The sequence below is a fragment of the Camelina sativa genome, chromosome 11, assembly GCF_030686135.1.
Source record: "Camelina sativa cultivar CO46 ecotype springtype chromosome 11, ASM3068613v1".
Taxonomy (NCBI): domain Eukaryota; kingdom Viridiplantae; phylum Streptophyta; class Magnoliopsida; order Brassicales; family Brassicaceae; genus Camelina; species Camelina sativa.
The window spans coordinates 30,547,137-30,561,027 of NC_141890.1; the positions used below are offsets into that span (position 1 = coordinate 30,547,137).

Below are 13,891 nucleotides of genomic sequence, written 5' to 3' on the forward strand. Positions count from 1 at the left end.
TTCCTAATAATTATTAAATAAATTTTCTTTTTACAAATGTCAAAATATTATCGATATACCTGACAAATGTCGCGACTATATGAATTACTAACTTCGAAAACTAAGATTTATATAATAAGATAATATATCTGTTAGGAAAATAAGTTTTTTTGCAAGAAATATAATTAGAAGACGGTAGTTAAACACAAGCAAAATAAAAGCAAACCCATAGCAAAAGATAGTATATATAATTTGTGTTTTTTTCCCACAAATGTAATAATAATTAGTTTAGAGATTAAAAATAAACTATTGTCAAATAGTAATTGGTAATTTTGTGAATTTAACTTTGATGTAAAAAATGAAAAAGATAACAAGTAAGAATATAGGTTGGGAGAGGAAAAAAACAAAAGTTAGAACTAAAGTTAGAGTTAAAATTTAGCAAAGGGATATATTGTAATTTTACAAGTAAAATATATAGATATACCAAAGTGGATGTCAAAGTGATTAAAGTTGGAGTAATGTAATGTGAGTACTATTTTCTCTATATAATAACACTGGTCAAAAAATTTTATAGATTTGGCACTAATGGTAATAAGTGAAAGACTAAGAGTAAAAGTGTAAAACTTATACTGTATGTTTGCTACTTAATTGTTCTTAATCAATGTGAGGTAGCCTATTTGTTTCGTCGCTGCAGGTACTTGCGGCTGCAGCAGCCGCATGAATTGTTGTTTGTTTGGTTGTCGCAGGTGCCTGCGGCAAGACGCTGCGGTGAACGCTGCTTCTGATTTTAAACGTCGATTAAATACGGCGATCAAAAGTGTTGTATTTGCCGCTGTCGCTGCCGTTGCCACAGCCGTCTACGTCGACGAAATGAACACGGCCACATACAGGGTATATTATAATTTTACAAGTGAAAAATATAGATATAGCAAAGTGGATGTCAAAGTGATTAAAGTTAGAGAAAGGTGATGTGAGTACTATTTTCTCTATATAATAACACTGGTCAAGAAAATTTATAGATCTACCACTAAGGGTAATAAGTGAAAGAGTAAGAGTGATAGTGTAAAATTTATACTGTATGTTTGCTACTTAATTGTTCTTAATCAATGTGAGGTACATACTGTATATAGTTTCTCGTGTCTTTAACTCTTATCATCACGTAACTCACGTCTTAAATTAGTTGTTTGTACATGTTCCACTCGGTAGCGAAGATGATTCAACTTTGGTGACGAAGATAAATTTTCCAGACCTATAAATTAAGATTTAAGGATATTTTTTTACTTTTCAGCAAACACATATCTAAAGTGAAGTCTATACGTTACTACATATTTATTTCGCGATCTATAGTAGTATATACTTGTACAATAATTATTGTTTTCAAAAGAGACTTAGATGATTTTCAAGTCTATACGTTACGACATATTAATTGTTTAAGTCAAAAGTGACTTCGATGCTTACACAAATCAATTGCCTACAAGTGGTTTTGTAATTTTGTTCATATCAAATATCATTTCGCTCTATACTTTACCAAATACTTATGACTTTAGATACTTCTTATTGAAAGGTATTGTTTTTACGTTCGGGATTTTAATGCAAAAAAACTTCAAGTATCAGCTGAATTATATTAAATTTTCAACTAATTATTAATTAAAAAACTCTCAAGTAATAGATGGTAACAAACAAATCATTCAACTAACTGAGTAAATTATGTTATTTTTGAAAATTAGAATCAAAACATATACGAAAATAATATATATTTTTATTTATAAGAACTACGTATTGATTTAAATATATATACAAGTATCACCGCATTGCACAGATCACACTTATATTACAATAACCAATATGAACACAATATTTCGATCGCTTAAAGCTTCACATTAGATTAATTAGAACACAGACATCAAACAATAGACATGGAAAGCTCTCAAATAGTTTCGATCATATTCTTTGCTTACACAACAATCATATCACTCGGCTCCATCAACTGCATAGACAACAATAACAGCAACAACCTGGTAACAAACCAGTCCGCTTTATTCGTGTTTGGAGATTCTGTGTTCGATATGCTGGCAACAACAACTAAATCGATACTCTCTCTAGTGTCCGGTCAAATTACTGGCCGTATGGTCAAACGACATTCAAGTCCCCTACTGGAAGAGTCTCCTACGGACGTCTGATTCCTGATTTCATCGGTATGATCAATACTACCTTTTTTATTATATTGTTTCCCGGCAGTTTTTTTTTTTTGAACTGATCGCTATTCGCTAACATGGCAGCTGAGTACGCATGGTTACCGTTGATCCCACCAAATTTACAACCATTCAACGGTAACAACCAATTTACCTATGGTGTAAATTTTGCTTCAGGTGGTGCCGGAGCTTTGGTCGGAACCTTTTCCGGATTGGTATTCATATTTGTTTGATTATTTTTTATTTTGTTGAATATATATGGTAATAATTGGTTTGTCTAAAAAGAATTACTTAAATGTTATCGAAAAGTTGGTTTATTACTCATATCTATAAACCTTCTAAATATTACTCAAATATTTAGTGTCTTGGATATAATTACAATCTATCCCTTGGATTTAGTTTTTCGATTTTGATTAAAAAAATAAAAAAAATACACATCAACAAATTAAAATACACGTCATTTTCGGTTTTCCATCTCACTAAACAGTTTTTTTAGAATGAACAATTGCTTTTTTTGTGAGTAAACCACACATCTAACCATGGTTAAACCAATCTTTCACTAAACCCTAGAAAATATCTTAACCTTCAGTTAGTCATCATCTCAGCCTCCCTCACCCCCATTATAAATTGGAGACTTCGTCTTCTTGATTCTTCACAAATCTCTTTCGTCCCTCACTGTTAAACCCTAGATCTTCTTCTTTCTCAAAATCTTTGAATGGCGTCCACAGATGTTGAGTTCCCGTGCTTCGTTGGAGGTCTAGCCTGGGCCACCGATGACAGAGCTCTTGAGACAGCCTTCTCTCAATACGGCGACGTTGTTGATTCCAAGGTCTGTTACACGCCGAGATCGAGGCAATTTACTAATGTGTCTCTGAATTTGGGTAATTGTACCGGAAATTGATAAGTTTGGTACGGAGATCCGGTTTAGTGTGGTTTGATGGATCAAGCTTTGAAATTGGGGCAAAAAGAAAACCAAAATTTCTCACTTGTTCTTGTTAGAGAGAGAGAGAGAGAGAGAGATAGATCGCCGGAGATGGGTTACGGATGGGCGATCTTCGAGGGGATAGTGGTGATGGGATCTCTGTGTCTGTTAGGATCGGCCGGTCTCTGGTTTCTCAATCGGAGGCTTTACAAGGAGTACGAAGAGAAGCGAGCCTTGGTTCAAATCATTTTCAGCATCGTCTTCGCCTTCTCTTGCAACCTCTTACAGCTCGTTCTCTTCGAAATCATCCTTGTTTTATCTCGAGAGTAAGCTTTTTGACGAACAGATGAGAACAGATGAATCTCTTCTGATTCTTTAGATTTCAATAGATTTCAATCGATTCACCTTGATTTTTCTGGTTCCAATCGTTATTAATCTCGATATGACGTTTCGGATTTGACGGCAATTGATCTCCGATGGACTTACGGGGACGGCGAGAGGACTGGCAGGGGACGGCGAAGGGCACCGGCAAGGTTAGGTTTCTTTGTAACTGTTGTGAATCAGTCTAGATTTATCTTAGTTTCGTTCTTAGTCTAGATTCATTTGAGAGAAGTATATTGTTGGAGAGTTTTGGGTTTGTTGTTGATGCTTATACTGTTGATTCATGGCATTTTTTTTGTAGTACAATTGATGAGTGTGTTGTGTTGCTTAATCTTAATCCTGTGCAGCTCTTGGCAGAAGATTCTGCTTTGAAGAGATTCAGTCCCACAAGAAAAGTGTGCACAAACTTAAGAGGATTGGAGATGTGCTCACAGTCGTTGTTGTTGCAGGTATATCACTTGCTTCACAACTTTGTCAAAGCTCTATAAGTAGTCTCAGTAAGAGGTTCACTAGGCACACTTAGATTGATGAATCATAGTAAGATTGAATCTCAAGTACAAGCAGAAATGCTTAGAAACTTTTCAATCCATCCTCTGTCAAAGTTGTTCTTGAAATGTCACTTCATTGACTGATCGTAAAATAATTTCATACCAAATACAATATCTATTAGCTGAGCTTATAAAACTAAACAACTCTCCAACTTTTATTCTGATGTACTTAGTAATATGAATTATGGAATCACGACATACTCGAACATCCTGGATTGAGAGTCTTACTTGTCTTTCTATGCCTTTACACATTCGATATCTTTCTAATAATAGCACACAATAATGTTTGTTAACTCAATGAAAATGGCATCTACTAAATTAGACAAAAAGAAATACAGTGTCCAGTGAAACCAAACTCTGTTTTTTTCTGCCGTTTTTGTGGAATCTCTGCTTTTCCTTCTTTTAAAATATTCCTTAAGATTAATCGTACTTTGTTTTATAGAATATCATATAGTTATATTTGCACTTTGTCTAACCCATCGATTAATATCTTATTCATGGATTAGGTACCTCCATATTATGTGAAATTGTGAATAAATCACACTTGATCGTTTACTTAAGGCTCTGCTGTTTTGTTGATTATGTAATAAAATGATGAACTTAATAATTGTTTTGCCTCTTCTTGAAGCCAGCAGGATCGAGGTAGCAAGAATATCAAAAGCAAACAAATCTTTACTCTTTAGAAACACAAAAAGAACCGATGTTCTTTTGCAGGCTGTTCCAACTGCAAAGGGCCAAGCTTTGGCTGATGAGTACGGAATCAATTTCTTTGAGATGGTAAGCTAGAAAAAAAAAACCTGTCTACTGTTTTCATTAATTATCGTCTTGAGATTACTGATGTGACTACAAAATGTTGCAGAGTGCAAAAACAAACCTAAATGCAGAGGTAAGAACTGCAGGAATCTACTACAATTACTCGGTACTGACATTATAGCTGAATGTTGAATGTTGTTTTTATTGTGAAGTTGTATCTCCTTCCTGGTCTCTATATATATCGAACCACCATTGTACTAAACATATCATTCTCATCCTCTCTTTCCCTCTTGTAAACTTTAGAATCTTGGTTTCTCTGTATTTCTTGTTCTTTACACTTGGGTATGTAAAACATTGATTTGTCTATTTTCAAAGTTATGGCTGATTTACGGTTAACTTACGGCTGAGTTATATACTTCACACGGCTGAGTTATGAATTACGGCTGAGTTATGAATTACGGAGTTATAAGATATTAGTACGTATTCTTCTTTTTTCTCCGGGTCTTTTGTTATGTTAGATTCCTAATAAATTATCTAATTAAAACGTCTTTCGATATCACAAAAAGTGTTGTTGGGGAATCGCGAAAAATCACTAATTATGTGTAAAGTTAGCTTTTCACACAATATATTATTCAAATTAATTAAAAATTTTGAATTCGAATTGCGAATAAAAGTATTTCTCAAACAATTAACTGATATGGCTGAGTTATCAACATAAACGATTGACTTATGAAATATTTGTAAACTAGAATTATTATAACTCAAAATTAAAATATAGAATGAAAAAATGAATATTACAATCATTATAAGCAATAAAAAATAATAATTATAGACAAAGATTGATTTTTACACAGTCTGATCAAAATGTGTAAAACATTCAAAACATGACATTTAGGAGTTAGGGTTAGGGTTAGGGTTTGAGGTGTAGGGTTCATATTTCCAACATTATGGGTTTTAATATAATAGTTTGGTTTTGGTTATATTGTGTTTGGTTAAAGGTGGTAATTTGGATATAATAATATGATAACCATTTGAAAATTTAAAAAATTTTGAAATTATTTTTCGGTTATTTCCGATTATGGGTTGGTTAGATGAATATATAACCATAAATAATCCAAATGTTATCCAAATTAGGTCGATTAACTTAATATAACCGATAGCAAGCCGAATATAACCGTAATTAACCGAAAATAATGGAAAAAATAGTTTCCGGTTCGGTTCAGTTTGATCGGTTATTTAGTCATTCTAATTTGAAGATTGGCTGAGTTATGGTAAAGTTATGGCTGAGTTATGCAACAGATATATTAATTTATTATATACCTTCTCGAGAATACAAAAAGTGTTGTTGGGGAGACGTAAACAATAATTATGTAGTTTCCGGTTCAGTTCGGTTTGGTCGGTTATTTAGTCATTCTAATTTGAGGGTTGGCTGAGTTATGGTAAAGTTATGGCTGAGTTATCGTTTAGGGTCTTCTCAATAATATGAAAACGTATTCTTCTTTCTTTCCTGGGTCTTTTGTTTTGTCAGATTCCTAATAAGTATTAAAACGTCTCTCGATGTCACAAAAAGTGTTGTTAGGAAAGCGCGAAAAATCACTAATTCTATGCCTGCTCAAATCCACACGCATAATAAATTCATAAAGTAAGCTTTTTATCATAAGATATTATTGCAAATAATTAAATAATTGTTATTCGAATTTAGAATTTTATTTTTCTAAAAGTATTTCTCCAACAATTGAATATTAAAATTATAATAACTCAAAATTTAAATTTAGAATGGAAATATGGATATTACTATCATTAAAACCAAAAAAAGGGATATTTATAAACCAATAGGAAAACGAAAGCTCGCGTTTATTATTAGGTTAACTAATGGTTTCCCGCCAAAATATCGCTTTACGACTGAGTTATAATCATTACGGGAAAACGAAAGGTCTTGTGACGACTGAGTTATAGTGAGTTATGGCTGAGTTATCACAAGAAACAATCTGAAAGTAATTGGATGATATATATGACTTTACGGCTGAATTATAATATTTACGGGAAAACGAAAGGTCATGTGACGGCTGAGTTATAGTGAGTTATGGTTGAGTTATCACAAGAAACAATTTGAAAGTAAATGAATGATATATATGACTTGACGGCTGAGTTATAATATTTACAAAAAAACGAAAGGTCTCGTCGATTTATGTGACGGCTGAGTTATAGTGATTTATAAATCCTTAATGGCTGATATATCGGAATCATCAAAAAAATCAAATCGGCTTGAAAATTCATCGTCTTCTTCTTCGTCAGATGCTACTTCGACAGCTTCTTCTGCTTCTTCGTTTTCTTTGTCAACAATCTTACCATAATCAAAACAAGTGCCTTCAAATCCCCCACCGTACACTTCGTATGTAGATTCTACTTTCGAGTCACTCCTTGGCCGAATCATACTTCCTCTAGCTCCACTAGTTTCTGTAGACTCTTTCGCCGAAAACTCTACACAGAGACATAGCTGATCGGTTTTCCATAGCCCAAAAAAACCTTACAACTGTCGATCATTGGAGACAAAAACTGGTGGAGTATCATGCGCCATTAGTTTCAGTGCCTTGTTCGAGAACATGTAGCTCATCTTTAGCTCATGGCTAAACGCGTCCAATCCGTAGTCTTCAAGAACAAGCTCCACAAGCTTGTGGTGTGTTATGCCACCATCAATCTGCACAACTATACACCCTCTATCGTCGGTGTTAAATACATATCTTTGTTTCTTTACCCATTTACCGGAAACAACTAGTATCGGAACTGGATCCATGAAAGAAAATGAAGAACAAGGTGAAGAAGAAAAGTGAAGAAGAAGTATAAGAACAAGGTGAAGAAGAAGGTAAATAGTTCACTTATTTACCAGTTGAAGAACAAGAGTCGAACGACGTTTCGTATTTCCGGAGAAAAAAAAGATGACATGGAATGCTGACATGGATGTTGCGTCCGACGTGGCAAGTCAGCCGTCAAACAATTAATAACTCAGCCTATATAAAACCTAGCCATCAAACAAATTATAACTCAGTCACAACATGAAAAACATTACAGTAATTAAAAAGCAAAAAAAATTGCCGCCAAATTCAGCCGCTTCATCAACTGAAAATATGTAACTCAGCCGTATCGTTTAATAAGTCAGTTGTAACTGAATAACATTCTAGTAATTAATCTTTTGCTACTAAGTCAGCCGTCGAATGGCTGAGTTGTACGATAAGTCAGCCTATCACGGCTGAGTTGTACGATAAGTCAGCCTATCACGGTTGTGTTGTACGATAAGTCAGGCTATCACGGATGAGTTGTACGATAACTCAGCTAGTCGGAAGATGGTAACTCAGCCGTGTCGTAGTGATAACTCAGCCAAAATTTTAACAACTCAACCATCGGGTGAAAACTCAGCCGTAAGGACGGCTGAGTTAGAGCGTAACTCAGCCTGATTTTGATAAGTCAGTCGTAACGCTTGGCTGAGTTATGCTATAACTCAGCAAGATTTTGATAAGTCAGCTGTAACGTTTGGCTGAGTTATGCTCTATCTCAGCCGTTCGCTCTTACTCAAATGTTTTTTTCCATAACTCAGCCGGAATATACCTATATTTAGCCGCAACATACCTTTGTAACGCGTTATGGCTGAGTTATTGTTACACGTCAGCGTTTTTGACGTGGCGTCTGATGTGACAATAATATTTTTGTAATTACGTTTTTTCCGGTAACATAAAACAAGGGCACGCTGGGTATTTTGAAAATACCCGAAATATTCTAGTAATAAAATCTTTGTTTGTAGATTCAGGTAATATTACCTAATTTGGATAACATTTGAGTAAATCACCCCTTTTTTTTGAAAAAAAACATTTCACCACTCAAGGTGATAAATTTGAGAACGCAATTAAACAACTTCAAGAAGGTTGAAAAAATGTTGCGGTCTAAGGGCCTGAAATGTTCTCCCGCTACCACCCGCAAACGCTGCGTTTGCGGGTGATAGCGGTTGCTAGCGATTGGTACCAATTACACAAATCGCTCCCAATCGCTCCAAATCACTGAATTCCAAAAGCTGCTTCCCGCAAGCGTTTGCGGTTGCGGGCGATTGCGGTTGGATTTTTTTTTATTAAACTTGAAACAAATCAATGATAATGAAATATTTTTTTATATATCTTTTATCTAACTATTTTATTCATTAAAGATTAGAGAAAATGAAGTACGAATAAAATTGAAAATATTAAAAAATAAACAATTTGAAGAAAATAAGATTTCAACTAAAAATAACCCAGAAAACTTGATGTAAACTTAATGGCACATCGCACATATGTTCAAAAAAATCTAAAATATAACATTCCATCAGAAATTTTTAAAGATAAGATTATTTTTTTGAAATATATAAAAACAAATCACGAGTCTTCTCAACTCTCGTTTTATCATTACTACCGATGCGACTACTGCCCTACGGAACTTATTGAGTGTGTGAGATTTAAAAAGAAGATCTACGATCTAAAACATATGTTTTGTCATTTATCAAATTACTTGATTAAAGTTTTGGTAAAAAGCCAAATGCATAAAGTAATAAGTATTTCAATATGAAATTTATTTGTTTTTTAAATAATTATTTTAGTATTTTTTAATGAATTTTAATTATAAATCAAGTTTAATAAAAATTTTGGTATTTTTAAACATTTATATAATTATATATTACATTTATTATGTTTTAACCGCTAATGCACCCGCTGGTCAACCAGTCGTAAACTCCCGCAAATGCACCCATTTTAAAACGCTAAACCAGTCATTCAAAACGCTTAATAACGCTTGAAACCGCAACCACCCGCTACCGCAAACACAACCGCAAACACTGCGGTTGAACCAGTCGGGCTCTAAGTTAGGAGATGTCGAGGGAAAGAGGGTTATCTCAAGAGCTGTTTATTTGTTTCATATTGGACTCAACGATTATCAATATCCATTCAGTATAAACTCATCCATTTCCAACGAGAAGTACGTCGATTATGTTGTAGCCTTGTAGGTAACATGACAGACGTTTTCAACGGAAATTGAAATTGAAATTGATCTTTAAAAAAAAATGTTTGTTGGGTTTCTATTTTGGACTGAAAATAATGAGAGTCGGTGTTATGCTCTTTAGGAAGTGTATAATCTTGGAGGAAGGAAGTTTGGATTCTTGAACACGGGACCGTACGATTGTGCACCTGCCTCATTGGTTATAGATCTAACTGATCAATCTGCACAACAAGAAGCTTCTGAATGGTTTGAGGCGGCTAAAGCATGAACTTGCCGGATTCAAATACGCAATCCCTATCCGAAAGAATGAATAATCCTTCAAAATACGGTAACAAAACTTGGTTCATAATTGCAATATATATAACAAGATTCATTAATATAAAATTTTGGATCGTTCAAGGAGGGGAAGAAGGCATGTTGCGGAAGCGGACCATTCAGGGGAATCAGTACGTGTGGAGGCCGAGGGGGACCGTCGCAAAATTATGACTTATGCGAAAATGTTACAGATTATTTGTTCTTTGATGCTTTTTATTTGACGGAAAAAGCTAATGGAAAAATTGCTGAGCTGATTTGGAGCGGACCGACCAACATCACTGGACCCTATAATCTCAAAGCACTGTTAGAACTTAACTAAATCTCAATGTCTCGTTTCGTCTTGCTGGTTTTCATTTTTTTGTGTGTGTGTTTATTTAAAGTATCACAAGGATCGAATGTTAGATTAAAGACCAGTTAAAAACTGGTTAAAAACGACTGTGTTTTGCTAAGGGTGCGAAAAATTGGCAATTAGGGTTTTGGGTTGCGTGCTCGCAAAGTCTGCCTGCCGGCGCCGCTAGGCTGCTCGGAAGGGGATGACAGAGAGGTCAGGGGGTTCGTCGGGGACGTCTAGTCCTCCGGTTAAGGAGTCGTGGGTTTCGATGGTTAAAAATAAGTGTGTTCAGCAGAAGTTTGAGGTTAATCTTACATCTTTGGAGGGGGAGACCTCTGTGGAGATCCCGGATGAAGTGCCTAACAATGCTACGCCCCTTTGGGAGGATTTCCTTGTTGGTAAATTCTTAGACACCGCTCCTCATATCGGTAAGGTTCATGTTATTCTCAACAAGATCTGGAAGCAAGGTCCTGAGCATCAGGGGATTGATGTATATGAAGTGAACGCAACAACTATGCGTTTTAAGGTTTCTGATCCAGTAATAAGATCTTGAATCCTTAAGCGAGGTATGTGGAATATTGCGGAGGTGCCAATGGTGGTTTCAATGTGGTCTCCGGACACTGAAAAAACACAACAGGAGGAAAAGTCCATTCCATTATGGGTATGGTTAAAGAAGGTTCCGATGCACATGTACTCCTGGGAGGGACTTAGTTTCATTACCAGTGTGGTGGGAGCACCAGTGCGGTTACATCCAGAAACTCTAGCTTGTTCGAACTTTGAGGTTGCTAAGGTTTTTGTCCAAGCTGATCTCTCAAAGGATTTACCAAAAAGTATTAATTTTTCAAATAATGGCTCTGATTTCAGTGTTGATTTCCATTAGCCGTGGCTGCCACCAAGATGCTCTGTCTGTGAGAAGTGGGGTCATCTGCCAGCTCGATGTAAGACACTTGTGGAGTTCCCCCTGCCTGCTCAGTCAACGTAGGAGCATACTCAAACAGTGCCAGCGGTTGTTTCTGAGTCTGTAGCACCTACTGATGATCTTTCGTCAAATGGGGCTGTAGCGAGTATCCAGTTAGCGAAGCAACTAGAGGAGGAGACTTTGGTTGATGAAACACCTTTGGCAGAGGTATCGGGGAAATGGTCTACTGTATCCCCTTCGAAAACTGGTCGTAGTCCAAATAAGCATTCTGGTTCAGACGCTGGGGGAGCTCTGGTCTCGGCGTCAAAATTTGCCGTATTAAGTATGGAGGAAGAGGAAGGAGAGATAAATGACACGGATGAGGTTGAGGAAACAAAGGAAGAGACTCCTGCTGAATCAACTACTGAGGCAACCCAATTGCGAGAGGGGTCTAATCGCTCTACTGATCAGTCTATTGTTCGTGATGCCGGGCAGGGGAGACCTCCTTCTGCTCGCATCTCCCAGAGGAAACAACACGACACTAAGGAAACTTCAGCTATAGCACCTAAGGCCGCCGCCTCAGTTGCTTTGAAGAAGTTTTACACCCGACACACTTAAATGATGAGTTTCTCATGGAATGTTCGCGGATTCAACAAAACTATTAAACATTCTGTGGTTCGAGACTGGACTAGGAATCCTGATATGCTTTTTTGGCTGCTTATTGGAGACGAGAGTCAAGGAAAAAAAGGCAGATAATACAGCATCCACGGTTTTCCCAAACTGGTCTTTTTTGGCGAATTATGAATACCATCGTCTTGGTCGCATCTGGGTGCTTTGGAGGTCTACTGTATGATTATCTCCGGTTTTTAAGAGTGACCAAATTATTACATGCTCTGTGTTACTGGCAGGTGAAACAGAGGAGTTTTTTTGTTCGTTTATCTATGTACGAAATACTGCTAAGGAGAGAAAGAAGTTATGGGAGGATATGCAAGCCCATCATGACTCTCCACTCTTCCGCAATAAGCCATGGATCCTAATGGGCGATTTTAATGAAATATTGGACAGTGAGGAGCATTCTGATCACTTAATTTCCCTTGTTCTCCCCCCGGGAATGAGTGAGTTTCAAGCTGTTGCAAATCATTGCAATCTAACTGATATGGGATCTCATGGTCCATTGTTTACTTGGTGTAATAAACGAGAGGATGGTCTCATCTGTAAGAAACTGGATCGGGTTCTAGTCAATGATGTTTGGCTTCATTGGTTTCCGCGTGCATACTGTGTTTATGAGTTAGGAGGGTGTTCTGATCATCTTCACAGTCGCATACAGTTGGATATGGGCACACTGGCTCTCAAGAAACCATTTAAATTTGTTAACTCAGTTGCTAGTCTTCCGTATTTAACTCCGCTTGTGCAGTCATTTTGGGAGACTACTGAACCTTTATTTCACTCTACCTCAGCTATGTTCAGGTTTCTGAAGAAACTTAAGGGTCTAAAGCAGGGAATTCGTGACCTGATCAAAGACCGCTTGGGTGACCTTGTCAAAAGATCTCATGATGCACACTTGGAGTTATGTGCTAAACAAGCAGAGACTTTAGCACATCCGACTGTTAATGCGGTGCAAGAAGAGGTTGAGGCTTTTGAGCGCTGGCAGTATGTTGCAGGTCTGGAAGAGAACCTCTTAAAACAGAGATCGAAACTCCACTGGCTTCACGTTGGTGACCAGAATAATCGAGTTTTCCACAATGCTGTCAAGATACGCGAGACACGTAACTCAATAAGGGAGATTCATTGTGCTGATGGCTCTCTAGCTAAAACTCAAGAGGGAATTAAAAAAGAAGCGGCTAGATTCTTCACAGATTTTCTAGGACAGATCCCGAGTGAGTATGAAGGTGCCACTGTCGCATCTTTGGAAGCTCTACTGCCTTTCCGTTGTAATGATACTCAAGCTATTATGTTGACAAGGGAGGTCTCTGAAGAAGAGGTTCGTACTGTCTTATTCTCAATGCCTGCAAACAAAAGTCCAGGGCAAGATGGTTACACCAGTGGGTTCTACAAATCTGCTTGGTCTATTATTGGTAAAGATTTTACGGTTGCAGTGCAGTCCTTTTTCCGCACAGGTTTCCTGCCGAAGGGTGCTCACACTACTATTCTTGCCTTGATACCTAAAATAGAAGATGCTACAGCCATGAAAGACTATAGGCCTATCTCTTGATGTAATGTCATATACAAGGTGATTTCGAAGATCCTTGCGAATCGACTCAAGGGTTTGCTTCCTGAGATTATCTCTCCGGCTCAATCAGCGTTTGTAAAGGATCGCCTCCTCATGGAAAACGTTCTCCTAGCCTCCAAACTGATCAAGGATTATCACAAAGATGACATATCACCCCGCTGTGCCATGAAGATCGACATATCTAAGGCTTTCGACTCGGTCCAATGGTCATTTCTCCTCAATACACTACAAGCATTACATTTCCCTGACCAGTTTATCCATTGGATTCGTTTATGTATCTCCACGGCTACATTTTCAGTCCAAGTAAACGGTGAACTGGCAGGCTTTTT

The 13,891-nt window shown here is 36.8% G+C and overlaps 1 long non-coding RNA gene and 2 pseudogenes across 3 annotated transcripts; all 3 read left to right on the forward strand.

Moving 5' to 3' along the window:
* Positions 1–1,895: 1,895 nt before the first annotated feature.
* LOC104728434 (GDSL esterase/lipase 1-like) lies at positions 1,896–10,422 on the forward strand (annotated as a pseudogene).
* On the forward strand, positions 2,763–5,171 carry LOC147934631 (uncharacterized). Of its 3 annotated transcripts, none has more exons than XR_015572821.1 (5): positions 2,763–3,626; positions 3,822–3,923; positions 4,651–4,664; positions 4,737–4,799; positions 4,882–5,171. It is a non-coding gene; the product is annotated as an uncharacterized LOC147934631 (long non-coding RNA). The 3 variants fall into 3 exon arrangements; XR_015572822.1 differs by having other exon boundaries at positions 4,655–4,664; XR_015572823.1 differs by lacking the exon at positions 4,882–5,171 and having other exon boundaries at positions 4,658–4,799.
* Positions 10,423–10,636: 214 nt separating the features above from the next.
* On the forward strand, positions 10,637–11,950 carry LOC147934632 (uncharacterized; annotated as a pseudogene).
* Positions 11,951–13,891: the final 1,941 nt, after the last annotated feature.